We start from the raw sequence: 25742 nt of genomic DNA, 5'->3' as shown, positions 1-25742 counted from the left end.
AGTAACATCTTCCTTGCATCTGGGCACCGTGAGTCTGGGGAGATAGGACTCTAGGCATCTCTGGATGGTGGGATCTGCTTATCATTACCCCTGTGAGGATACAGGGAGTCAGTGAGAGACTTCTGGACCCAAAGAGGAGGACTAAAACAGTGGAAAAACGGCAAGTGGTCGCTTGTGTTCAATCCGTCTAAACCTGTCCGCAAATGTAAGTTCAGTAGCAGTGAGACTGCAAACCAGAAAGGCCTTACCTGTGAACTGTTTTGGTGTCTTTGGACTTGGCACTCAGTTGAACTGCCTTGGGGAGAGCCTGAGTGGGAGTGCGGAGAACTTTGGCCGTTGTCTAGGGCCCCAGTCTGAGCCGCTGAGCCAGACGGAGCTAATAGTGTTTGGCTGTGGGTCACAGGGAGCCATTGTGAGCGATCTGCCATGGCAAGCTCCGCCCCCAGGGTCGCAGAGCTAGAATTGGGTGGGAGCTGGTAACCCAGCGACCAAGTAGCCTAAGGGTGGGGTCTGAGCCACCTTGCAGCCCTAACCCTCAGGGGCAGAGTGAGACTGGTTTTGGCACACTGGGTAAGTGGATAGCCACTTCAGCAGTGATTCCAGTGACAAGCACTTTACTGGGAAAGCTTCTGCTCAGCAAGTTTACAAGTTCAAAGTGCCTTTTAAGTGGGCTGAAGAGAGATTTAGGGTGTCTACCTGCTGGGGTTTGAGAAATCAGCAGCCTCCAGTAGTATCAGAACTGTGATTAACATCTCATACTCCAGAAGACCACGTGTTGCCTAGACAATATTCAATAACATATACATACTGCTTTGTTTTTGGTTGCGCATTTTTTGTTTTGTTTTGTTTTTGCTTTTGTTTTTTTTTTGTTTGGTTGCTTTTTTGTTTAATTTGATGTTGTTCATGTTGTTTTTTTTTTAATTTCAATCTTTTCCATACAGATCCTTTTTCTTTCTCAATTTTTCTAGTTTAATTATGATTTCCCATTGCTGCCTTTTTCAATAATTAGAACTTCATTTTTGCTAGTGTTCCTACTGCTATTATTTGGTTTTTCACCCAATTTTATCCCGTAAAGTTTTCTGTTTGCTTGTTTTGGTTGGATTTATAGCATTTTTGTCTTTCCTCTCTACTTGGTGGAGGTGGGGTACTGTGTCTGATCAGCTTAGCAAAGGGCTGCTGACCTCAAGGGAACCACCCACTGGGCACCCCCAGAAGGTGGGTTTTTTTTAAGGTTGTGTCAAAGTACCCTCTATACACCTATATTGCTCTGTCTCCCTCCTTCTGTGCCTCTCTTCTTTTTGCCAATATTCCTTTTACCCACCCCCTCTCCATTCTCTATTTTTCTTTTTTCTTTCTTATCATTCAGTCCTCCTTTCTTTCATCCGTTTTTTGTTCTTCAACCTTCTCACCCTTCTGGTCCTGTAACCCTTAGTCCACAGGCACGAGACTTAAAGAGCAAGAGGAAGTGAAAGGAAAATTAGGGCAAGGAAACAGATAAAAGAAATCACTAATGAGGAAGAATCAGCAGAAAACTCCAGGCAACATGAAGAAACAGTCCAGAACAACCCCGCCAAGGGACCATGAGGTAGCTACTGCAGATGATTCCACCTATAAAGAAATGTTAGGAATGACAGAAAGGGAATTTAGAATACACATGTTGAAAACAATGAAGGAAATGATGGAAACAATGAAGGAAACTGCTAATAAAGTGGAAATTAACCAAAAGGAAATCCAAAAACAGAATCAAATAAGAGATGAACGATATGAAGAATATAAAAAGGATATAGCAGAGCTCAAGGAACTGAAACAGTCAATTACGGAACTTAAAGATGCAATGGAGAGTATCAGCAACAGGTTAGACCATGCAGAAGAAAGAATTTCAGAGGTAGAAGACAAAGATCTTGAGATAACTCAGATAGTAAAAGAGGCAGAAAAGAAGAGAGAGAAAACAGAACGTTCACTGTCAGAATTATGGGACTTTATGAAGCGTTCCAACATACGAGTTATAGGAATTCCAGAAGGGGAAGAAGAATGCCCCAGAGGAATGGAAGCCATACTAGAGAATAGTATAAAAGAAAATTTCCCAAGTATCACCAAAGATTCTGACACACTGCTTTCAGAGGGCTATCGGACCCCAGGTCGCCTCAACTCTAACCGAGCTTCTCCAAGACACATTGTGATGAACCTGTCCAAAGTCAAGACAAAAGAAAAGATTCTGCAAGCTGCCAGGAGTAAGCACCAGTTGACCTACAGGGGCAAATCCATCAGAGTGACCGCAGACTTCTCTAATGAAACTTTCTAAGCAAGAAGACAATGGTAATCCATCTTTAATCTACTTAAACAGAACAATTTCCAGCCCAGAATTATGTTCCCTGCTAAGCTAAGCTTAAAAATTGACGGAGAAATCAAATCATTTATAGATCTACAAACATTGAGGAAATTCACCACAACAAGACCAGCTCTACAGGAAATACTTCAACCTGTTCTACACACTGACCACCACAATGGATCAGCAGCAAAGTAAGAACTCAGAAATTAAAGGACAGAACCTAACCTCCACACTGATGCAAAAGATAAAACTAAGCAATGGACTCTCACCAAATAAGACGAATAGAATACCACCACACTTATCAATTATCTCAATAAATGTTAATGGCTTGAATTCCCCACTGAAGAGACATAGATTGGCTGACTGGATTAAAAAACACAAGCCATCCATTTGCTGTCTGCAAGAAACACACCTGGCTTCAAAAGACAAATTAAAGCTCTGAGTCAAGGGTTGGAAGACAATTTTTCAGGCAAATGGAATTCAGAAGAAAAGAGGAGTTGCAATCTTATTTTCAGATACATGTGGATTTAAAGCAACTAAAGTCAAAAAAGACAAAGATGGTCACTTCATATTGGTCAAGGGAAAAATACAACAAGAAGACATTTCAATTCTAAATATTTATGCACCCAATTTAAATGCTCCCAGATTCTTGAAACAGACCTTACTCAGTCTGAGCAATATGATATCTGATAATACCATAATAACAGGGGACTCTAACACTCCTCTTACAGAGCTGGACAGATCCTCTAAACAGAAATTCAACAAAGATATAAGAGATTTAAATGAGACCCTAGAACAACTGTTCCTGATAGAGGCATATAGAAATCTCCACCCCAAAGATAAAGAATATACATTCCTCTCATCACCCCATGGAACATTCTCCAAAATTGATCATATCCTCGAACACAAAACAAATATCAACAGAATCAAAAGAATTGAAATTTTACCTTGTATCTTCTCAGACCACAGGGCACTAAAGGTGGAACTCAACTTTAACAAAAATGCTCGACCCCACCCAAAGGCATGGAAATTAAACAATCTTCTGTTGAATAACAGATGGGTGCAGGAAGAAATAAAACAGGAAATCATTAACTTCCTTGAGCATAACAACAATGAAGATACAAGCTACCAAAACCTGTGGGATACTGCAAAAGCGGTTTTGAGAGGAAAATTCATCCCTTTACATGCCTACATTCGAGAAACAGAAAGAGAGTGCATCAACAATCTCACAAGCCATCTTATAGAATTGGAAAAAAAAGAACAATCTAAGCCTAAACTCAGTAGAAGAAAAGAAATATCCAAAATCAAATCAGAGATCAATGAAATTGAAAACAAAAGAATCATTCAGAAAATTAATGAAACAAGGAGTTGGGTTTTTTTTGAAAAAATAAATAAAATAGATAAACCATTGGCCAGACTAACGAGAAATAGAAAAGTAAAATCTCTAGTAACCTCAATCAGAAATGATAAAGGGGAAATATCAACTGATCCCACAGAGATACAAGGGATCATCTCTGAATACTACCAGAAACTCTACGCCCAGAAATTTGACAATGTGAAGGAAATGGATCAATATTTGGAATCACACCCTCTCCCTAGACTCAGCCAGGAAGAAATAGAGCTCCTGAACAGACCAATTTCAAGCACTGAGATCAAAGAAACAATACAAAATCTTCCAACCAAAAAATGTTCTGATCCTGATGGCTTCACTCCAGAATTCTATCAAACCTTCAAGGAAGAGCTTATTCCTGTATTGCAGAAATTATTCTAAAAAATTGAGGAAGAAGGAATCTTCCCCAACACATTCTATGAAGCAAACATCACCCTGATAACAAAACCAGGAAAAGATCCAACTAAAAAGGTGAATTTCAGACCAATCTCACTCATGAATATAGATGCAAAAATCCTCAACAAAATCCTAGCCAATAGATTACAGCTTATCATCAAAAAAGTCATTCATCTTGAGGAATGAGGAGTTACTGTCTAATGGGTGCAAAGTTCCACTTATGCAAGATGAAAAGAATTCTGGAAGTAGATGATAACTGATGGCAGTACAACAATGTGAATGTCTTTAATATCACTGAACTGTACATAAGAATGATTAATATGTTATTTGTATTAAATGTTATGTTATATTCACACAATTGTTTAAATACAGGGTGGCCATAAAGTTCATATGCACTATTTTAAATTGCATACAACCTTTATGGCCACCTTGTATATAAATGAATTTCACTGATATATGTCTTTCAAAAAATATAAAGTGGCTGGGCGCCGTGACTTACACCTGTAATCCTAGCACTCTGAGAGGCCGAGGCGGGGTGGATGACCTGAGCTCACAGATTCAAGACCAGTCTGAGCTAGAGTGAGACCCCATCTCTAGAAATAGCTGGGCAAGGGTGGCGCCTGTGGCTCAGTGAATAGGGCGTGAGCCCATGTACCAAGGGTGGCAGATTCAAACCCGGCCCTGGCCAAATTGCAACAACAACAACAACAAAAATAGCTGGGCACTGTAGCAGGTGCCTGTAGTCCCAGCTACTCTGGAGGCTGAGGCAAGAGAATCATTCAAGCCCAAGAGTTTGAGGTTACTTTGAGCTATGAATCTAGCACTCTACCGAGGGTGACAAAATGGGACTGTTCCACACACAAAAAAAACAAAACCCAAAGTATTAGACATAAGAAATTCATGTTACTTTTTGCCTCTACAGAAGCAGGGAATGAATGAAAATACAGGTAACTTCAACTATATTTGTAATGTGTTTTTTAAAAATAAATAAACAAAAATGGAAAAAAGTAAAAAAAAAAAAAAAAAAAAAAAGTCATTCATCATGATCAAGTAGGCTTCGTCCCAGGGATGCAAGGCTGGTTTAACATACGCAAGTCCATAAATGTTATCCACCATATTAACAGAGGCAAAAATAAAGATCACATGATCTTCTCAATAGATGCAGAAAAAGCATTTGATAAAATCCAGCATCCTTTTCTAATTAGAACACTGAAGAGTATAGGCATAGGTGGCACATTTCTAAAACTGATTGAAGCTATCTGTGACAAACCCACAGCCAATATTTTACTGAATGGAGTAAAACTGAAAGCTTTTCCTCTTAGAACTGGAACCAGACAAGGTTGTCCTCTGTCACCTTTACTATTCAACATAGTGCTGGAAGTTCTAGCCAATACAATTAGGCAAGACAAGGAAATAAAGGGAATCCAAATGGGAGCAGAGGAGGTCAAACTCTCCCTCTTTGCTGACGACATGATCTTATACTTAGAGAACCCCAAAGACTCAACCACAAGACTCCTAGAAGTCATCAAAAAATACAGTAATGTTTCAGGATATAAAATCAATGTCCACAAGTCAGTAGCCTTTGTATACGCCAATAACAGTCAAGATGAGAAGCTAATTAAGGACACAACTCCCTTCAACATAGTTTCGAAGAAAATGAAATACCTAGGAATATACCTAAGAAGGAGGTGAAGGACCTCTATAAAGAAAACTATGAAATCCTCAGAAAGGAAATAGCAGAGGATATTAACAAATGGAAGAACATACCATGCTCATGGACGGGAAGAATCAACATTGTTAAAATGTCTATACTTCCCAAAGCAATCTACCTATTCAATGCCATTCCTATCAAAATACCAACATCGTACTTTCAAGATTTGGAAAAAATGATTCTGCGTTTTGTATGGAACCGGAAAAAAAACCCGTATAGCTAAGGCACTTCTTAGTAATAAAAATAAAGCTGGCAGCATCAGCATACCAGATTTTAGTCTGTACTACAAAGCCATAGTGGTCAAGACAGCTTGGTACTGGCACAAAAACAGAGACATAGACACTTGGAATCGAATTGAAAACCAGGAAATGAAACTAACATCTTACAACCACCTAATCTTCGATAAACCAAACAAGAACATACCTTGGGGGAAAGACTCCGTATTCAATAAATGGTGCTGGGAGAACTGGATGTCTACATGTAAAAGACTGAAACTGGACCCACACCTTTCCCCACTCACAAAAATTGATTCAAGATGGATAAAGGACTTAAATTTAAGGCATGAAACAATAAAAATCCTCAAAGAAAGCATAGGAGAAACACTGGAAGATATTGGCCTGGGGAAAGACTTCATGAAGAAGACTGCCATGGCAATTGCACAACAACAAAAATAAACAAATGGGACTTCATTAAACTGAAAAGCTTCTGTACAGCTAAGGAGACAATAAGCAAAGCAAAGAGACAACCTACACAATGGGAAAGGATATTTGCATATTTTCAATCAGACAAAAGCTTGATAACTAGGATCTATAGAGAACTCAAATTAATCCACATGAAAAAAGCCAACAATCCCATATATCAATGGGCAAGAGACATGAATAGAACTTTCTCTAAAGATGACAGACGAATGGCTAACAACACATGAAAAAATGTTCATCATCTCTATATATTAGAGAAATGCAAATCAAAACAACTCTGAGATATCATCTAACCCCAGTGAGAATGTCCCACATCACAAAATCTCAAAACTGCAGATGCTGGCGTGGATGTGGAGAGAAGGGAACACTTTTGCACTGCTGGTGGGACTGCAAACTAGTACAACCTTTCTGGAAGGAAGTATGGAGAAACCTCATAGCGCTCAAGCTAGACCTCCCATTTGATCCTGCAATCCCATTACTGGGCATCTACCCAGAAGGAAAAAAATCCTTTTATCATAAGGACAATTGTACTAGACTGTTTATTGCAGCTCAATTTACAATCATCAAAATGTGGAAACAGCCTAAATGCCCACCAACCCAGCAATGGATTAACATGCTGTGGTATACGTATACCATGGAATACTATTCAGCCATTAAAAAAATGGAGACTTTACATCCTTGGTATTAACCTGGATGGAAGTGGAAGACATTATTCTTAGTAAAGCATCACAAGAATGGAGAAGCATGAATCCTATGTACTCGATTTTGATATGAGGACAATTAATGACAAGGTTATGGGGGGGGAAGCAGAAAGAGGGATGGAGGGAGGGTGGTGGGGCCTTGGTGTGTGTCACACTTTATGGGGGCAAGACATGATTGCAAGAGGGACTTTACCTAACAATTGCAATCAGTGTAACCTGGCTTATTGTACCCTCAATGAATCCCCAACAATAAAAAAATAAAAAAAAAAGAATTTCTCCCTCAGCCACCGCACCTTTGTTGCCACTGTTGGGCAGCTCTGGTATCCCTACAGGGTGAGGTCTGATTCCCTATGACTCTCCAAAATTAGACCCTAGCATGATCACTCTTTTAATGCTGATATTAGGTGGGAGGTGTCTCCACCTGGGTTCATGCACCTCAGCAGTTCCCAAATCTCCACCCAGAGGGCAGAGACCCAAGCCTCCACCCACTACTGAGATACACTTTTTCAGGGCCAGGTGAGTCACCTTTCATTCTATGTCTTTCTGAACTGTTACTGGATTCACAGATACAGCACAGCTGCACTGCCTCCGTCTATGCAATGCCCTGTCCTAACCAAGAAGTGTAGACATTCTGGTCTCTGCATGGGTTGGACTTCTAGACCACCAGGCCATGGGGGAAGGGTAAACTGGATGTTCAAGGTGGCAAGGAAAATATTTGTTCAAACTTCTTGCCAGACAAGGGAATTCCTGGGATCACAGCAGCGGGTGTCTGGAAAAGGAGTCCCAACTTGCAGCAATTCTCTCCAGTGGGGTGAGGGAGGAGAACCTCAGTTCATCACTCACTAGTAGAGATCCTACAGCAAGCAAGCAACTCTCTTAGGGGAGGGGACAGACACACATCCTCTTTGGGATGAGATCTGTACCTGAAATTTGTTTCCTTCAAGTCAAAGCTTGCCTTGGCAGGCAAGATGTGGAATTATGTATCTCTTCTCCCAGCTTGGCTCCCCTCTTTCAGCTTTGTTGGGTTCTTTCTGGCTGTTATCTCTCCCTCTGGACTGGAGCTTCTGTTGAAAGCTGGCTCCAGTCAGCCATCATCTCCTATTCCCCCTTGTTCTTGTTGAATGTGAAAATTGGAGTTAGGGAAAGTAGCCAACCTGAGGATTTAGCAAAACATAAAGCACGTTGACACCAAATGGGCAAATAAACAGACAAAAAAGCTAGCAGGCACACAAGCACACAGATGCACGGATAATCAGAAACAAATAAACATACAGACAAAAACAACAACAAAAATGATGATAGTCATAAAATAATTTAAAAAACAACAACAAAAAAACTCTAAAAATCTGATGTAAGCACGCTCAGCAAACCATAAGAAGGGAAGAAGAGGAGGAAAAAAATAGTATTAATTAAAAAAATTAACAATAACTCCTACAAGAAAAGGATGAAAAAAGAGAAGGAAAAAAGGCACCAACCACAAAAATATTCATATATAATTTTTATATAATTATATATGAAAAAAATTATATATATAAAACAACATACGACTATACATATGATGTAGGGGTCAACTTTAGTAGAAATATATTTATATTGTAATATACTTTCTGGACACCAGGTGGCACTGTGAGTGGTTCCCAGGCTTATACCTGATTCACAGTTTACGCTGTCACCACAGTTATCATTGTACCTGGCGGGGAGGAGGAGATGCCTGTAGCAGTCGCTATTTCTGAAGTTTCAAAATATTTCTGTTTCCTGACTGTCTGCCTAACCTCAACTGTCCTGCTCCAGATGGCACGCCTACCTGACCTCTGAATTTGAGGCAGGAGTCCAGGCCTCACCAACTTTTCCACTCAGCTCCTGGTTTCCCTGAGAACTGGGAATTGCAATCTTCCATGGGGGAGGGGCTGGTTGCCACTGGTGCCCTCTGGTTCAGCAGTGGCACTGATCCATCAGTCTCCGGGCTGAGGATTACACTTTTGAGTCCAGTAATCAGCCAGTTCTCTGCACACCCTGAACTGCCACTCTATACCAATATTTCCCACCAAGAATGATCCAGTCCATTCATTCACACCTGCTGTTCTGGGAAAAGGTGTACATGGCAGTTGCCACTTCTGACATTTCAAAATGTGTCCGTTTCTTAGGCAGGATCCTTTCCCCTTAATTTTCTATCAGGCTGCCTGCCACCTGAATGGCACCCCTTTCTGGTGGCCAAATTCCGCTCAGGAGTCCACACTTCACCGAACTTTCCACAAAACACCTAGTTTCCCCAGGAACAGGGAACTGCAGTCCTACGTGGGGGAGGGGCTGGCACTGTTTCCACCATGGGACTGAAATTTCTCTAGCAGACTCCGCAGCTCCAGGTTACACTTCAAGTCCAGAAATCCACCATTTCGCTGCACACCCCTAGCTGCCTGTCTACACCAGCACTCCAGGCAGGGAAAGATCTAGCCCTCTCACTCTTACCTCATGATGAAGGAGAATTGGGCTAAACATCTGTCCCATCTGCCATCATGCTCCACCTCCTAGACTCTTTCTCTCTCTTTTTTTTTTTTGTGTGTGTGTGACAGGGTTTTACTCTGTTGCCTGGGTTGGAGTGCAGTGGCATCATCATTGAGCTCCAGGAATCCTCTTACCTCAGCCTCCTATATAGCTTGGAACTATAGTAAGTACCACTATGCCTAGCTAATTTTTCTACTTTTTTTTGTTTTTGGTAGATATAGGGCTCCAGAACTGGCTGATTACTGGACTCACTATATTTCTCAGGCTAGTTTCAAACTCATGGCCTCAAGAAAACCTCCTACCTTGGTCTCCAAAGTGGTAGGACTACAGACATGGGCCACTGCACCTTGTTATGGTGTTCCTTTTTTGTTTTGTTTTGTTTTGTTTTGCAGTTTTTTGCCAAGGCTGGGTTTGAACCTGCCACCTTCAGCATATGGGGCTGGCGCCCTACTCCTTTGAGCCACAGGTGCCACCCTATGGTCTGTACTCTTAATCACATCTGTAAGTCCCTTTTTCCATGTAACATATTATTTATAGATTCTAAGAATTGGGGCATGGCCATTTTCAAATGTCCATGATTTTGCTTAACATAATGTGTTAGGTAAGTGGTAGACATTCTCCCAAGAAAATATCATTTCCAAAGTGACGTTAGCAAAAAGGGGAGAGTGGGTATCTCTAAGAGCTTGATCCTTTATAGAAACACTGAAATAATGAGGAAAACTGTCATAATCTACTTTGTTTAAATTCTGAAAAATGGTTAAAGATTTACACCAGCCAAGTAGACACTAATATATAGAGATGGATGGGTAGATAGATAGATATAGAGAGGCAACCTAAAAATCAGTGTGAGATATTATTTGTGGCATTTTTACCTTCCCTTACTTTACCTCTGACTCCAGCTTGTCAGTACTCTGGGTGGGAGCTCTGGGAAGGTGGAGTAACTTACACCTGTAGTATTAGTACTCTGGGAGGCTGAGGGGTGATGATTAATCTCTTGAGGCCAGGAGTTCAAGACCAGCTTGAGCAAGAGCAAGACTCCACCTCTGTAAAAAAGTAGAAAACCAACCAGATGTAGTTGTTCATGCCTGTAGTCCCATCTACTCAGGAGGCTGAGGCAGGAAGATTAGTAGAGCCCAGTTTGAGGTTGCAATGAGCTGTGATGGCACCACTGCATTCTACCCAGGGTGACAGAGGAAGACTCTGTCTCAAAACGAAAGAAAGAAAGAAAGAGAGAGAGAAAGAAAGGAAGGAAGAAAGGATTACCTGCGTCTGTTCCGATATGTCTGGGAGCTACCAGAAGGTGCGATGCAAGGTGCTTATCTTTGTTTTACTTAAGGTGAAACTCTCTAAGAAAAGAAAAGTGACTATGTATTCTTCAAAAACACTGAAAGGCAAATGAAACACCCTCTACTGACTGGGGAAAATAGTATAGTTGAGACAAACAAAGACATCAAAAGCCTGAGATGAAAAGCTTAGACGAGAGAGTCTTTGCTGGATCAGAGCATTGAAAAATATCAGTTTATTTAGAAGATGTAGAAAGCCATATGTATGCCCAGACAGGACACAGATCAGAAAAGAGTCAGTAGGACCCTAAGCATCTGATTCTGGCAGATCTTTAATGTTGGTGTGAGGAGATAGTGAAGGGCCAAGGCAGAGTTGTAAATAGATAGGCTAAGCATCAGAGGAAGGTCCACACACAGCTATTCTTTAAAGCCTGCAAGCAGCTTCTTGCTTTTGCTTTTTATTGTATGGTTTTAGGCATTTTAACATCAAAAACACTATCTGACTATAAGCTAAAGGAGCAGAGACATCAGAGATAACACATGAAAAAGAATACAATCTTTATAAAAATAGTTTAAAAAGTCATCAAGCAATACTAACCAGTAGCAGGCAATGCAAACACCGAGGACAGAGAAGAAACTTGTTTTCTTAGTTACACATATAATATTTGAAAAGTCTAATTAAAAAAAAAATCATGAAGCATACAAAGAGACAAGAAAGGATGGGCCATTTATAGGTGAAATTCTTGTCCTGAGGAAGCACAGACATTGGACTTCATAGGCAGAAACTTTAAATCAACTGTCTTAAACCATGCTGAAAGAGCTAATGGAATCATGAACAAAGAGATAAAAGAAACCAGGAGAATAATGTCTTCACAGATATTAGAAATCAAGAAGGAGAAATGGTAAAAGGAAACCAACCAGAAATTCTGGAGGTGAAAAGTCCAAGAACTGAAATGAAAATTCAATACAAACATGCAATGTGAGTACCAGGAGGAGAAAAAGAAAGAGGAGGGAAGAATATTGGAAGAAATAATGCTCAGTATTTCCAAAATTTGATAAGAGATATGAATTTACATATCCAAGAAGCTAAAAAAAAAACAAACTCCCATATTGATAAACATAAAGAGACCCACATCTGGACGAATTTTAATCCTGTCAAAAAAAAAGACAAAGAGTAATATCACACAAGAGAAGTGATGAGTCACATAGAGGGAGTTCTCAGTAAGATTAACAGAGAAAACCATGGAGGCCACAGATGGTAGTGGGATGACACGTTTAAAGCACTGAGAGAGAGAAACCTGACAACTAAGAATGTTGTATTTGGCAAAAGTATACTCCAAAAATGAAAGAGAAATTAATACTATCCCAGTAAAACAAAACTTGAGGGAATTAGTGGCTAGCAGACCTGACACCTATAAGAAATGTAGAAATTTGTACTCTAGCCTGCAATGAAAGGTTTCTGGTCCTAAAGTAACTTTAGTTACCAGGTGGTAACTCAGATTAAGACAAAGAAGTAACAAAGTCTGGCAAAGGTAAATATTTACATAGGTAAATATAAAAACCTATATAATTATATCTCTGGATTGTAGCTCTTCTTTTTGTTTCTTGTATAATTTAAAAGACAAACTGATAAAGCAATAATTATAAACCTATATTAGTGATCTCTTGATAAAGATGTGATTTGTGACAATGACTACATAAGGTGAGAGGGTGAAGCTGTATAGGAGCAGGTGGGCTGATAGATGCTGAAGGCCTGTATTTAATAAGATTTGTTACAAAAGTATGAAGCTTTCCAGACTCACAGGAGTGATGTTTTGATGAAATAACAAGAACATCAGAATGTGTGGGATACCTTTTAGGAGATAAGGCTTATGACATTGTCAAGGCAAAAATTGTACCAAAGATAAACAGGTAGGGACAAATTTAAGCTACTGCAGTAGGGATTATTCAACTCCATGGAAACCAAAGACAGGAAGGTTCTTAAGTAATGTTAGGGAGGGTTGATCAGTGGGCTGAAGGCTATCTTGGTTAATATGTAAAACCTTAATCTCATTCAAATAGATCTTGGTCAAGGTCTGGTAACAAGGGGGTGATGGAGCCTGGTCCACTTTAACCACTGGGTCAGGCTGGTAAATGTCAAGGAGGAGCGGTGTGGAGGCCACACTGGGGTGTGGGGTGGAGAATGCCCCAGGGTCCCCATTGGGCCATGCTAAGGAACAGGGGCTGGCCTGGGCAGAGGATGGCTGGATACCCCCTTAGTCTTTGCTTCTCCCCTGCCATGTCTAGGAACCTTGCAACCTTCCTTCCTGGAGCCTGTACTTCTGGAAGTTGAAGTGCTGCCCTGAAGGCCTCTTGTGTACCCAGCAATAAGCGGGCAGTTGTATAAGCAGAGAGCCAGGCAGGAGGGCGAGCGGGGCTCTCTGTATCTGTAAGTACAGGCAGCACAGCTGTGCTCTGCAGAGGAAGACAAAAGATCTCAAATGTAAAATCCTCTGTTGCCATGGAGGAGAATGAGTCTGAAGGAGGAAGGTGGAGGGGTCACATTTAACCTCCCTCCCTGGCAGCCAGCCACGTAAGTGGGCAGTCACCCAGACCTGCTCAGACAGGTTTCTGGCAGCTCCTGGTGCTGCCCTGGTCATCCACTAATGCTAGCTAATCAGAGGTGGTCAGAAGAATGCATGAACTGATTGTTCTAAGCAATTCCCCACTTGGGGACAGAGTTGTCTGGATGACCGCATCAAGTATTTGAGAACAGTGTCGTGATCAGGGTGCTGAGGGAAAATGGTTTGTCATGATTTGTTCAATTAGAGATGGGCTGCCGTGCTTCACAAATTTATATTTAGATATAATATTAAACTGCTAGAAATACACTTATAGCAATGCTATTTCAATGCAAATGAGTTTTGTTTTGTTTTTTTAGGTTTTTGATAATGCTGGAAACTGAGAAAGATAAATCAGGGCACAGCTGTCTAGGGCACTAAGGAAGCTAACCCAAATAAAATCTACACCAAGCTTTCATAAGAACACAAAGGAAGGGATCTGACTATCACCTACCCACATGACAAACAGCAAACCTACATGTGTATTCTCCCAAGATGTGCAGAATGTCCAGCTCTAGCTGGACTCACCCAAATGTCCATTAGGAGTGGAATGAATAAATACCTTATGTTCCATTCACACAGTGGAGTGGTGCCGGGCAATGAGTATAAATGAACTAGAACAACACATGCCAACATAGGTGAATCTCCAGACACAAAGAGCACCTACTGTGCAGTTTGGGCACAGCTGGCCCAGACTACTGAAGTCAGAAGACAGATGGGAAGGATGCAGCTGCCCCTTGACCTGGGTGGGGGTGTAGTGCCAAGTGGCTGTCTGTCTGCATGGTGCTATCTGAGATGACTTTGAGCTTTCTTCACATGTGTCCTGCCTCACCAAGAAGGTGTGAGTGTTCCTAGCCTCCAGGGAACCAGGGAGGGGGACAGAGAACCTTTGAACCTCCAGGGTGACAGCCCTGTGGTCTGCAGTACCCAGCCACCCCTTCTATTATAGGACCTGCTGCCTCTATGGCCTCCATTGGTCACATTGAAATGCAGGACAGTCAACTTAGATTTGACCAGAAAAAGAAAAAGGGACATGAGAAATGCCACATGGGGCAACAGCACAGGGTGGGCGTTTTGGCCATCTGCCCTGAGTTTAACACAGCACTAATGAAAACCTTGGGCGTAGACAGGCAACACCTGGCTTCAGGTCTGACTGCGAGTAATTAGGGGCGGGAGACTGTTTGCCAAGTGTGCACAGCAGACAGAAAGCTTGGTTTCCAAATTTAGAAGTAAATAAAAAACTTACAGGTGTCAGTGCGCTGGACTCTGAGAAGAAATACGTTTTCTGTCCTTTTTCTTCAACTGTGGTAAAACACACTAACCGAAATAGTGACTGAGATGAGAATCCAATCAACTGACGTTTATGAAGTCAAAGTCTGATGACGCACCTGGGGAAAATGTAAGCTCTGCGACCTGTGCTGTCCAAAGAAAGCTTGGGAACTCAGTCCCGAAAGAGAGGTGTGTAGGAAGGTGAGGGGCTGAGAGTGGGCAGTGAGGCTCGGATTAGAGTTCAGTAAATCTACATTTTACATAATATAAGGCAAACACTTGGAAAAGAGGGAGTAGAGGAAAAAGCCAATTATGCAGCTGTCTCAGGGTATGTAGAGTGACTGATCCTATCTCATCCTTGTTTTGTGCCTGTGCAAATAAGCCTGTAGGGGACATTGACACTTAACAGAAGCTGGATTTAAGAATTTACTCAGGTTGCAGTCCGAAGGTTACAATTGGCATGTACTTGTTTATCCTGAAAGGTTTAGGGCAGTGGTTCTCTACCTTCTTAATGCCACGATATATTTTCATTGTTACAAAGGGGTCACGACCCACAGGTTGAGAACCGGTGGTTTGGGGGCTGATAGGGAATTCCCTTGGAGGCACTCTGTAGGGATGGCTATCTGGAGAGGAAGAAGGCCCTTGCCCTTTGTGGAACCCGGCTTAAGCATCACATTACATATGACACAGAGTTGTGAAGTCACAGCTATTCCTCTGGGGAAGGATGGCAGTGCTGTGTAACTCAGCACCCAGTCTTAGCCGTCCCTTTTGTGTGATGAGTTGGGGGTCCTGAGACTTTGTTTTTCCTTTATAACACATAACATAAAATTTACCAACTATTCACACTATCGTGCAGCCATCACCACCGACCATTTCCAGAACTCTTCCATCTTCCCCAACTGAAACTCTCAAGAAATGCAGTTTCTGTGGCTGTGTGTGAGGCTCTGGTAGCCTGTCAACAGGTGCTTGTGTGGTGCGCTGAAAGCTCTTATTCATTCTCTCAGGGGAAGTGGTGTGTATTCATGTAGGTTGGCATGAACTTGAAGGAAGTTTTGAATAACTGAAGAAAATTCTTTCAGCTAACAAATAGCCCCTAGGCATGTTTTACCATAAAAATTTAAAAATTATTCAGAATTAATTGCCAAAGGTGATGATCTGTGGGTCTGAGTCTCCAAGTAGTCGCTGGACTCCTGCTGTCATTAAACCCATGCAGGAGTTATCAGGGAGGAAAAGAGTTTTGACAAATTACATTGGCTCCACACATAGCTTTTATTCGTTTGTTTATTTTAGTTGCAAGGAATAGATAATTTAAAAAGAGAAAAGTTCACAGGTGGCCAGGGGCACAGGTGGCGGCTGGGCCACCCTGGAGGCTTAGCTGACACTGCCCACGATCTCAGCATGACCCGCTGTTAGGGGAACACTGCTTGACCAGGGATTTCTCAGGTCTTTCAACCCAGTGAAGAGTGTTAACCTGAGGCTGGCTGAAAGCTGGGTTGCCATGGCAATGGGCAGCCCAGGGGCCCTGCTTCTCTTGCAGAGCCCTCCCTGGCCAGCTCAGTAAAGTGGAGAGAGGGACAATGGAGGGCACCCTTCCCTGTCATTGGCATCTGCTTCCCCTGAACCAACTGCACGGAACTGGGGTTTCCTCCTGAGCATTTGGCAAGGGAAATGCTGATGATGGTGACAAGGAGGTGGAGTTAGTTCCACAAGGAGTTAGTTCATCATCTGGCCTTAAGGACTCTAAGGGGACCTGTGACATTCCCTGTCAGATGGAACGGAGTTTAGACGTGCGCGTGGGAGGCTGCTGTTTAAGGATTAGGCATGGTTGGCCAGTGGGAGTCCTAAGCTGTAAAGCTGACCAGTCCAGGCCTGTCCCAGAGGCGATGGAGAGAGGGCACTGGAAGGAAGCAGACAGGTGCCAGAGTCACAGAGCAGCCCAGCAAATTCTTGGGGCTTCTGAACATGGCGGGAAGTGTTTCCGAAAACATTGCTTTAGGTTTGATGTGGCTGGTCTGCACCCCAGCGTGTGGTTAACCAGCCAGCAGAACCGGTCCCTGCCTCGGTTCCCTCCCTGCTCTGTGCTCCCCAGCTGCCTCTTTTCCTTTGAAATTCTCCCCAACACCATGAAGCAGACCCTGTCACACCACTCTGGGAAGGAAGACACTGAGGCTCAAAGAGCCAGGGTCACTCACAAGCAGTGACGCCAGCGTTTGAGTCCAAGGCTCCTGCCCTGAGTCTGCCCTTGGCACCCCACTTAGTTCTGGCCTTACAGTCCAGTGACATGTCTGTGGTCAGTGCTGTGGTCTGCACCCTCCCCCCTGCACCCTGGTCTAGAGCTGGAGGAAAGAAGGACCCGAGGGAAGGGATGCTCTTTCATCAGGCCCCACCTGGATTGGTCTCCAGGCTCCAGAGGCCACCCGCTCAGGTCCCACTGTCACCTCCCTGTCCCACTGCATGTTGATTACCGGCATACTTGCATCTGGGTTCTTGATGAACTAACAACTCCTGTAACCCATGGCTTAGGTGAAGTATGTCCTGCTTCCAGGGCAAGACTGAGGCTGCTCAGGGAAGGACTCTGCCTCATGTTCATCTCTCAACCCCAATTCTCTCCGGGGCCATTCATTTGGACAGGCCTAGAGCAGAAAGAACTTTTCCTAGTGCCCTGTGTCTGTGACCAGAGGCAGATGAGGGCACAGAAAGGTCCCTCCCCTCACCCTGGCACACACAGCTGAGAGACCAGTGTCCTTTCTTCAGCATCATTGGGACAGGACCTTGTCAACACAGCTGTGGTGAAGATCAAATGGCCCCATGCAAGAGCTGAAAACTCTTTCATTAAAAATATAAACATCTAATAAGTAGGTGAAAAAGTGAGTTCAAATCTACACCAAATGGAAAAGAGGGAAGTTTCCCTCACTAGCATGGCATAGGGCCTGATACACAGCGAGCTCTCAGTAGGTGCTGGGTGCATTCTGTTTCTCCCAAATGACAGATGCTGGGAGAATCTCAGTGAGGGGACAAGAGAGGAAGAAGGGAAAGACTGACAAAGCAGAGGAAAAAACAGCATGAAGAAGACAAAGCAATTCCCCTGTAGGATTGGGGAAGCTGGAAGGGACTGGTTAATGAAGAGGTCACCTTGGATTGTTCCAAGCTCATGGGGCAGTAGAAAGGAGAAGGCCTGGGTGGGTGTAAGTTCTAGATCTGTGCAGCATTAACTGAGTCACTAAACCTCTCTGGTATTTTTATTTTCTTTCTCTTTGAAAATAATAATGTCTGCCCTGTATGTCCCATACAGCTGTTCTGAGACAGCTCTTTAAAATATTTATGAAACAATGTGATGAAAAATTATAATATGGTCTGTTGTTGCGAGGGCAAGAAATTGTATGCTTCTGAATGACAGCTTGACCAAATACACCACGGCATGGGAACCTGGGTCTTCTCTGTTCAGGCTGAGAACCTCTTCTAAGAAACAATCAGATAGCATTACAGGAATTCTGTCCGTAATAAGGAAAATCTGCAGTAACATACACCCAACAGAAATGTTATTGCAGGGCGGCGCCTGTGGCTCAGTGAGTAGGGCGCCGGCCCCATACGCCCAGGGTGGAGGGTTCAAACCCAGCCCCAGGCAAACTGCAACAAAAACTAGTCGGGCATTGTGGAGGGCGCCTGTAGTCCCAGCTGCTTGGGAGGCTGAAAGAGAATTGCGTAAGCCCAAGTGTTAGAGGTTGCTGTGAGCCATGTGACCTCAAGGCACTCTACCCGAGGGCAGTACAGTGAGACTCTGTCTCTACAAAAAAAAAAAAAAAGGGGGTGGCGCCTGTGGCTCAAGGAGTACGGCGCCGGTCCCATATGCCGGAGGTGGCGGGTTCAAACCCAGCCCGGGCCAAAATCCACAAAAAACAAAAAAAGTTATTGCATGCCTATAAGTGGTTATTGAAAGGGAAAAACTTTTAAGATAAGTGGTTATTGAAAGGGGAAAAAAGTTTTTAACATAACGAGTAAAAAAAGACTTAAAATAGGGCAGTGCCTATGGCTCAGTGGATAGGGCACCAGCCCCATATACAGAGGTTGGCAGGTTGGAACCTGGCCCCGGACAGTTAAAACAGCAGCGGCAACTGCAACAAAAAATAGCCGGGATTGTGGCGGGCACCTGTAGTCCCAGCCACTTGGGAGGCTGAGGCAAGAGAATCACTTAAGCCCAAGAGTTGGAGGTTGCTGTGAGCTGTGACACTACAGCATTCTACCAAGGGCGACAGAGTGAGACTCTATCTCAAAAAAAAAAAAAAGACTTAAAATAATAATTTCGTATTTTCAAGAATAATCCTAGAAGGATACAACTGAAAATGTTAGTATTCCTATAGATGTTAGGATATGTGATCCTATAAGTTTTATCTTTTGCAGTGAGTGCATGTCTTTATTTGAGTAGAAATGTATACAGCAGTATCTCTACAATACATACTGAGTCATCAGAGCAGATGGCACCCATGCAGGCTAGTGGTCACATATGTGCCTCCTCTGACCTCCTCCTGTGGCATCGAGCTCCTTCCTCTCATGGCGGCTTCTTTCCTGCCCCCTGACCTTTGTCAGTCTCCTGTTCAGAGACCCCCTGCTCCATCGCCTTGCTGTGCTGGTGCTTCTGAGGCTCTGCCTGTCCTGGAGCTTCTAGATGCAGCTCTCACAGCCTCAGGTTGCACCCCACCTCCCCGCCTCCCCACACGTCAGCCAACCCCAAGTCCCCTGACTGGTTCCATCCTTGTAACTCATTTGCGCAGCCACAGAGAGCTTAGCTTCACTGTCTAGTTTTAGAGGGGAGTCAGCGTCACGTAGCAGTGCCCGGGTCCTAACACCTGTGCATGAAGTCTACATCCCGCCCCACTGCCCCACCCCACCAGGTGCAGGCCCCATCAGCCTCCCTCTGCTGTCTTCCCTACTGAGTATTCTGTTACCCTTTTCCTTCCTTCCAAATCTGTCTTCTTCTCAGGCATCCATTAACCCATCTCCCCACTCTGGTGCTAACAATGGCTCTGTTCTTTCACCATTGATTGTTAAAAAACCAACTGTCTGCCCCATCACTGGGTCCACTGTGATCTGTTTTTACTCTCCAGTGTCCCACTGAATCCAGTCTCTCTAGGCCCTTAATAAGGGACAGATTTTAATGAATGTCCCTCGAGTGTGAGGTCTCTGCACCATGGGGAGCTCTGACAATATTCATTACTGAGAGTACTGGGAAGTCCTGTCGGAGAGAGACCTGCTGAACTGTGGCAGCCTCGCCTGGAGAGCACATGCAGCCAATGGGACACACAACTGCCAGCATGGGGATGTGACAGGTCCTCAGAGCCCAGCTTGAAAATGGATCGTCAGCTGCACCCTGACCCATCTGCCCACCTAGCCCTGCCCACCGCTCCTCCTACTTGAGTGTCTTCCTCAGGGGGCTATCCAGTGGGGTCCCCTCCCTCCCTCAAGACTCAGCCACGCTCTTCAGGAGGCTGTGCAGGCCCATCCCCTGCGAGACGCCCTATCCTTAAGCCCTTTGGGTGAGTCTCAGATCAAACACCTCAGATCAAAGGGCTGTTCTTGGCAATGACCTCACTCCTGCCCTGACCCTGGCTGGCTGGTGGGGGTGCACAGAAAATCAGTGGATCCGAGCTCCCTGAGTTGTGCCTAGCCGTTCCTGAATGCATGGGGGAGGAAGAAGGAAACTGAAGATGACTTAAACATTTGGAGGAGAAAGCCAATGGTGTGGAAGGTGGCAGGTGACCCTGCTTCCCTCTCCCTGAGGGCCTCCCTAGAAACTCACCCACTCCCTGTGTGATCCTGTCATTGGGAGTGTACATTCCACCCTCGGACACATTGCTGTGGGAAGGGGGTGTCTGTCCTGGTCTCTCAGAAGTGCTGGTGTGGCTGTGGCCATCTGGCTCTCGGGGCCACTGAAACAGGGAGGCCTGTCATGTGCATGACTTCTGACATGCATCCCCCCACCTTGGAAGAGAGGCTTCATTCTACTGGGGGGTGGAGTGTCATGCAGACAGCCAGTCTGGGGCTTCTGAACAGATGAGTGAAGGTGGCTGGGCTCTTGGCCTACAGGTCTTCAGAGCATCAGGAAAAATCACACAGATACCACGCTGTCAAAGGCACAGAACAATCAAAGCAACCCTCAGTGTTTCTTTGGTGCAGAGATTTTCAAGGTGAGCTTCCCACAGTCCTTTAGTACACCCTGTAGCTGTTCTGCCGCAGGAGATGTCAGCTGCTGAAGGGCCTGGGGGTGTCTGCTTGCACACAGCCAGTGACCCTGGCTCACCCCAGCCGGAGCCAGGAGCCCAGAGCTTGCTCTAGCAGTGAGAGGTGGGGCAATGGGTGAGCGGGGGTTGGGGGGATAATGGGGCTGGAGGGTGGGGGAGGGGTGAGCAGGGGTTGGGGAATAGTGGGGCTGAAGGCTGGGGTGGGGGAGAGCGTGGGGGGGCTGGACATTCAGCCACCACAGAGTCTATGTTTTCTACTCAGGAATTTTTTGCTACGAGAATGTACTGTTTTCTTATTCTTAACAAATATTTATTAGGCACTTACTAAATACTAAACACATTCTAGGCACTGGGTGCATAGTTATGAAGAAGCAGAAATGCTGCCCTTGTGGGGCTTATTTTCTGCTGCAGGAGGATGCAGTACATGGTCCACCGGTGGAGACGGTGCCAGGTGTCTGAGAAACAGCAGGGAGGGGAGGATCAGGACAGGAGGGCATCTTCATGGAGATCCATGCTTTATCAAGGCCTGGGACCCACACCTCGGAGGCAAGCAGCCCTTCCTTCATGTACCTGGGCTGCAAACCACCTTGCACTCTGACCACTATGGCCACAGCCTTGGAGGGGGCCTTGTTGGGGCTGTAGCATTTTGATGGCAGGACTTCATTCATTGGGATGTGAGGGGAGGTGGGAGGCCCCTCAGGGCTGCCGGGAGAATGGTGCTGGGCCTGGATATGGAGGAGGCTCTGGCCAGAGCTTGACAGGATGTGGGGAAGAGGGCCCAGGCCAGTCCTCCGGAGCCCCTAGAAAGGCCAACATCCAAAGTAATGGTCCTTCTTTTGTTAAACCTTCAATAATCTGTAGCTGGACCACCCATGGGAGGGAAGTGGGGATATAAGGACAGCCTGCAAAGTTAAGTCCATTTTCTTGGCCACATAGTTATCTTTGGGCACCGCATGTGTGTTTGCCCTCTCTTCTACACCCAGGACTGCCATCACCTCTCTCTTTGTAACACAGCTGTGCACAGGACACTTCTCCAAAGCCTACAGAGAAGCACTGAATGCTGTGAGAAACAAGCTGGGACCTGTGGGAATGATTTAGTGTGCTGTTCATCACCGTTAATGACATGCCAAAGCCTCATTCCTGAAAATGGCTTTGTGCATCACTGTGGGTGATTGTCGTGCCTCTTTCTGTGTCTGTAGGGGAAACGTGCTCTCAGCAGTACTTCTGTCTTATGTGTGAAAATGTCTTAAATGTGAAAACTCAGAGTGTGTGTGTTTGGTGTGTTTATTTGTGTGTGGTGTGTGCTGTGTGGTGTGCTGGATGCTAGGTGTCGGGTGGTGTTTCACATTTTCTGGGGTCAGGGAAACCAAGTGGGAGACATTCTGACATTTCCAAATGGCAGTGATGGTTTGCTTATTAGGTTTCTTTCAACATTTAGAAAAAAAAGGAAAAACTGTTGGGCCTTCTCACATGGGCAAGGCCTACTTGAGGCCTAGAGGAACTTCCTAAGCCTGAGTTGAGTTGGTGCTATCCACGCACTTCCACATAGGAGTGACTCAGCAAGACCCGACCTGAAACAGCCTCTGCCTGGATACAGGTGATGGGGTTAGATTTTATTGGCTTGAAGCCTGTCACCCCATTTTACGTACCCCTTCCTTCCTGCTCCCACCTCTTGCCCCCTAGCTGAAGTGTATAAAAATTGCAGCATGTTACAATAAAGTTGAGTTCCTGCTTCGACAGACTCCCAGCTCCGTGTGTCCCTGTTCGAGCCACCGACACTCGCCATTCCGCTCAACCCCTGGGATGAGATTGGGCTGGCCCCGATCTTCCTTCAACTGCGTCTGCCGGAGGACCCTGCAGATTGGTGCCCTGTGTGAGGAAATTAGGCTCCACACACGAAGATCGCTGACGGGCCAATCGGTCTGTGGGTGAGTGTACTCCCGTAAATTATGGGAAAGTCTTACTCTAAACCCCACTTTATAATCCCTTTGAGTTTTACTCAAGAGTTGAGGGCTTGACCTCTTGGATAGTCAGGCCTCCCAGGCTTGGGTGTGCTTGCTCTGGATTGTGCCCTGGCTTCCGGAGAGCAACCTCTTTGACTGGGACACTTGGGACAGGGTTGAAGGGTTGATTCGGAGAGCTCATACAGAAAAAGGAGAAATCCCACCTATCGGAGCTCTCCCCACAGTGTCTGCCCTGAAGGGTTGTTTCCCTCCCCGTCCGCCCAAGGAGGCGGACAAAGCTCCTCTCCCTCAAGGAACAGAGAACAAAAACTCCGACACCAGTCGGGACTCAAATCAGAGTCCCAAACCTGTTAGCCCCACTCCCCCACCACATCAGCCTCCCTCTCTTTATCCTTCTCTTGATCCATTCAGGAGCGCCCCTTGGCCCCATAAGGAGCCACATTCCCTATCACCCCGTCCAACACCTTTTGGGCCCCACCTGCACCTCCTCCGTGTGGTGGGGAAAGTGAGGTTGGGGACAGAACGACCGGCCTCTTTCTGGTCAATGTCAATCCTGGAGGCAATCGCCCTGCAGCCTGGTATCCTTGGGAGCCTCAAGATCTTAAAGACCTAAGGCAGTCGCTGAGGATGGTCCTAATTCATCTTGGGCAGAAACTATCTTAGAAGGGCTAGCCCATCGGGCTTGTGTTGCCCGCGACTGGAAGGAGCTTGCCAAAGCTGTGCTCCCCCGTCCTTCTTTCCTTAAATGGATGGCTTTCTTTCAGGAAGAGTGTCGCGTATATGGGGAACGTAACCAAGCCGCCGGACCCGGTATACCTATCACCTATGGCATGCTTTGTGGCATGGCTGATCAATTTTCCACTGGCCTCCAACAAGCTACCATCCCCCCTCCCTATCAAGACCAGGTCAGGGCCTGTGGGCCAGCTGCTTGGAAAAAGCTCAATGAGGGCCCAACTGAGTCCCCCATATCAGGAATTTTCCAGAAGGGCACTGAGGACTTCCCCACGTATGTTGACCGGGTCCAGAAAAGTTTAAAAAACAAGTTTCCTGCTGGTGAAATGCACGATCGTTTTGTTCACTCCCTAGTTTGGGACGGCATGACCAATGAGTGCAAGCTTGCTTGTGCTGGTCTTAGAAACCAGTCCATAGAGAGATGGATTATTGCTACCCGGGAGATTGGTACTGCGTCTCACCACAGGAGGGTGATGGTCTCCGCATTACAGGCTAACTGCCAGGAGGAGCTTCAAACGCTTATTAACATCTTGCAGTTAGCCCCCACATCAGGCAAGCGGACGTGCTTTGGGTGTGGCAGAGAAGGACACTTCCGACGAGAATGCCCAGCCAGCCTAAAGCCCCTTCCGCCTCCATGGGTGGAGACGGACCCCAGACCCCATGTCCCCATTGTAAAAAAGGTTTTCATTGGGCCCGTGACTATAAATTTAAATTTAATATCAAAGGTGAGCCTTTAAATTCCCAACGGGGCGGCCCCAGCCCCGTTAAATAAGGGGAGCCGACCTGTCCACACTCACTGGACCATCCCTCTCATCACGGGCCTGAGACGGAAAATGACTATTTCAATAGGAGACAAATCCTTTAAATTCCTCATGGATACTGGGGTGGATCGCACAGTCATCAGAAAGGAAGAAGTGCCTACATCCTGGCAGCTAATTCCTGGACCGCCCCTGGTAGGGGTGGGTGGCCAATCCACATCCTGGGAAACTGCCGACTGGCTCCCCTGGGTAGACCCTAGTGGAAACAATGGAGCGATCTGCCAGCTCGTAGTCCCTGGCTTAACCGCCAGTCTTCTGGGTCAAGATATTTTAGGTGAAGCTGAAGCATGTATTACCACTGACCACAAGATCCTTTATGACAACCTTTCAAACCATGACAGAATCAAGCAGCCGCTGCAACAACAATATAAAAGCCAGCCCAATCTGACACATAATTCACTTCCTGAGCCAATTACACAATTTTTTCCGGGGACTCACCCCCAACCCTAAGGGCCACTGCTCATCCCCCGGTATTCCAAATACAGTGGATACCCGGAGACCCTGTGTGGGTAGAGCAGTGGCCTCTTCCTATGAATAAACTCCAACAACTGCTTATGTTAATCAAACAGCAAATAGATCAAGGGCACCTAAAACCTTCTACTAGTCCTTGGAATTCCCCTGTTTTCATTATTAAAAATTCCAATGATTCCTGGAGGTTTTTACAAGACCTTTGAAAAATAAATGATAAAATGATCCCTTTTGGAACCCCCCAGAGGGGCCTTCCCTGGATTCCAGCAATTCCCTCAACTTACCACCTAACCATCATCGATATTAAAGACTGCTTCTTTTCCATCCCCCTTCACCCTAACGACACTGAAAAATTTGCTTTTTCTGTACCCTCAACTAATTTCCAAAAACCAGATTTAAGATTTGAGTGGACAGTATTGCTCCAAGGGATGGCTAACAGCCCCCCTATTTGCCAATACTATTTAACACATATTTTTACCCCATTAATAGAACACCCAGATATATTACTCTATATTTATATGGATGATATCATCATAGGAAATCCTACTCCACATGGCCTCCAGGAATTTACCACTAAATGTTTCAATATTCTCCAACAAAATAACTTCCAAGTCGCGCCTGAAAAAATACAAACTGACCCCCTTT

The 25742-nt window shown here is 45.0% G+C and overlaps 1 pseudogene; it reads right to left on the bottom strand.

Moving 5' to 3' along the window:
• LOC128560362 (chromobox protein homolog 1-like) overlaps window positions 1–17350 on the bottom strand; it is a 48688-nt pseudogene extending 31338 nt beyond the window's left edge.
• Between the last annotated feature and the right edge of the window lie 8392 nt (window positions 17351–25742).

Source organism: Nycticebus coucang, chromosome 2 (genome assembly GCF_027406575.1).
Source record: "Nycticebus coucang isolate mNycCou1 chromosome 2, mNycCou1.pri, whole genome shotgun sequence".
Lineage (NCBI taxonomy): Eukaryota > Metazoa > Chordata > Mammalia > Primates > Lorisidae > Nycticebus > Nycticebus coucang.
The sequence above is the reverse complement of the archived record's forward strand: the minus strand, read 5'-3'. Positions and strand labels throughout refer to the sequence as shown.